General features: G+C 39.2%; 1 protein-coding gene across 9 annotated transcripts in view; it reads right to left on the bottom strand.

Moving 5' to 3' along the window:
* Nucleotides 1-2,956, bottom strand: part of LOC102679904 (lachesin-like) — a 282,869-nt gene that overhangs the window by 140,449 nt on the left and 139,464 nt on the right. Inside the window, exon 2 of one of the 9 annotated variants that reach the window (XM_031509086.1) lies at nucleotides 965-1,066. The exons of the other annotated variants lie outside the window; for them this stretch is intronic. The gene's annotated coding sequence lies outside the window, so the exon portion shown is untranslated. The remainder of the gene's footprint in view (nucleotides 1-964; nucleotides 1,067-2,956) is intronic. 9 annotated transcript variants of the gene reach the window in all.

The following is a 2,956-nucleotide window of genomic DNA, read 5'->3' as shown; positions in this document are numbered from 1 at the left end:
GCCGCGCGCGACGGAAGCGCCGGGGGGTTGTGCAAGTGGTGCTCTCGAAACAGTCCGGGAGGGTAGGAGAAGGAGAGGGACAGGGACGGCAGTGATGAAAGAGAACGAACGGGAAAGAGAAAGAGGGACGTCTATCTCCTCCAAGGGAGGGGAGAAAAGTGTAAGAATGGTGAGTGGCGGCGGAAAGAGCGAGCAGAAAGAGGGTGGAGAGGCACGGAGTTGGGTGATGGCGGCACGTTGAGAGTCGGGAAATAAGTTTCGAGGGGGAGAGGGTGATAAATCAGCGAGTCTTGCGAGAAGTGAGAAGGCGATTGCCGTACAGTGTGTAACGAAAAAACGAGCTAAACCTAAAGGGGAGACGGAGAGATCGAGAAAGGATCTCTAGATCTCTCTAGTCGGTTGGAATTTTTTCTCGTTTCTTTAAAACCCTTTTACGCGAGTTACATGATCGTTCGATGCACTTGACCTCCTCTTACTATAGTATCGCGCGAGCCGTGTCAGGAGGTGATAGGAAAGGATATAAAGTTGTCGTCGACACGGAGGCTCCCGCTTCTTTGGTCTGCATCAAAGGCTGGACGTGGAAAAGTATCGAGCGCGTTCAGGTGACTTCGAGCCGTTCAGAATTGGAAATTTCAGAAGCCTCGAGTGTACATAAAATATCGTAAATGCGGAACAGTGTACAGTTTCAGAGCTATCTCCGCCCCCGCTTCGTCTTTTTATCTCGTCGACAAATAGTTAAAGAATTCCGTACACATTGGTCGAGGAGGAAAAAGTGTGATGTAGACAAACGTGCTGGACAGACACCACTTAACGGTTCCCTCAAGCCGTGCTAATTAAGCGTAAATATTTGAAGATTCCCATCAGATGATGTGACATAAAAAAAAAAAAGAAAAAGAAAAAGAAAAAAAAGAAGAAAAGATTAAAAAACACACGGTATCCGGATTCTTTCGAGAAGAACGCTTACCGCGATTGCTTCGTCATTTCTCGGTTCATCGACGATGCCAGACAACTCGCAGATCCTCCACGCTGCGAGAATTAACGCGATACGAAAAGTAAACACACTCACCTGCAACAGAAAGATTAACGCGGCCGTTAGCAAGCAAATTTAACCAAAATTTAATGAGATACCAAAACCAACTCTACAACCTCGTCGAAAGAACAATAAATATCCGAGGTTGCCGGGAGAATTCATCGCGAGCGAATTGTATATAACGACTCAGCCGTGTTGGACCCCTTCGTTATAAAGACTCCGAGTTATTGGGTAAGGATAAAATTAATTAGCTTAATTAGCATCTTTGGGCGCGCTATAATTCTCCTTCATTAACGGGGTAAACTAGAATACCCGTTTGTATATATGTATATGTATATATACGTGTGTGTATATACAATGTATATGTATATGTGCACAAATTACATCTTGCCGTTTCGCAACTGGACGCCAGAAATACGAGACATTTTTCTTCCGGAATAATTTTTACGAAGAGGCTCGCGCGCCAACCCCCCACGCTCGTCCAAAGATATATGTATATGTGTGTATATACATATATACACGCTTGTAATGCCTTTTCCACGCGCAGCTTCTGCGGTTTCCAACGCAGTGTGCACGCGCGCTCTTCTCATCAGCTCGAAATACGAGACCTCAAAAACCATCGTGCCATCGACCATCCCCCTTTCTCCTTCCGCCCTCCCCGAGCAACCAACCGGGGAAAAATCGCGGGGGGATATTCAAATTTCGACGGTCTCCATCCTTCTGTCTCCCCTCGCTTCTTCTTGCATACATTTACACACCTCTTTTACGCTTCTTCTTCGGGCTCGATTTATGTTAGTGTCTTGGAAAATCAGTATGGCGCACGACCAACGATAATTACGAAGATATTTTTCCGCGTGAAAGTCAAGGGGGGAGGGGAGAAACTTTTCTTCTTTCGGGAGAAAGGGGTTTAACCGTGTTGGTTATGGCGTCGATTGTAATTGGTTATGCTCGATGCTTGATTTGATTTCTGGAAATGGGATTAATAATAAATTCCTTCGTGTTAGAATTTGATCGGATGATATGATTATATTAGGGGTTAAAATATAAAAAAAAAATGTTGTATTTCCGTTCATGGTAAAATCGATATTTTTCGTTTGATAAATTCATGAGCGAAATATAGAATATGGAAATTTGGAAAGATAATTAAGACAAGAAATAATTTTAAATAAAGTAACTTCAATTTTGAGTAATGAATTATTAGATATTTATAGAATGATAAAAATTTACTTCGCGTAATTATTTTAAATAATCAAGAAATGAGATACGTTATTTCAAATGTGTCTGAATCGAACGTGAAATGGATAATTAGATTAATGAAAGAAAGAAAAGTAAAAGTATTGGTTTTTATGATATATAAAAGCAAGTGGATTTATTATAATATATTCATATATTAATCTTAAATTAATCGATTATATAGATATTGTTATAAATAATGTATTTTAGTGTACACATTTCAAGACGTTCGATTCATTTCCTTTGAAATTTTATTTAAATTTTTGTTTAAACCGTTTACCAAACTGTACGTTTATTTTAGAAATATAACAAACATTCTTCTCGAAAATAATTGAATCTCTGTTTTTCTTATAAATATAGAACGCGATAGGAATGATTGGAAACATGAATTGTGTTTTACCTATTACACTTGTTCAATTTACATTGATTTCTAAGTTCAGACAAGAGATGCAACAATTTGTAAACGTGTATAAAATTCCATTGTCACGAAACGAATATATCATAAACAGTGGTGGTACGTACGATTCATTCGAAACTGTTTATCTTGTCAAAAATAAAAAACCGACATAATTCTCTCACCACCGACATAAAAAAAAAAAACAACAACACGATACCACGTAATATATCACTCAATAAAATCATCAATCAAAACGATATAAATAGAAACTTCCAAAAATAATCGAACATAAAACC

Source organism: Apis dorsata, unplaced genomic scaffold (assembly GCF_000469605.1).
Source record: "Apis dorsata unplaced genomic scaffold, Apis dorsata 1.3 scaffold_127, whole genome shotgun sequence".
Classification (NCBI taxonomy): Eukaryota; Metazoa; Arthropoda; class Insecta; order Hymenoptera; family Apidae; genus Apis; species Apis dorsata.
Note: the sequence above shows the minus strand (reverse complement) of the source record. Positions and strands in the feature narration are given on the sequence as shown.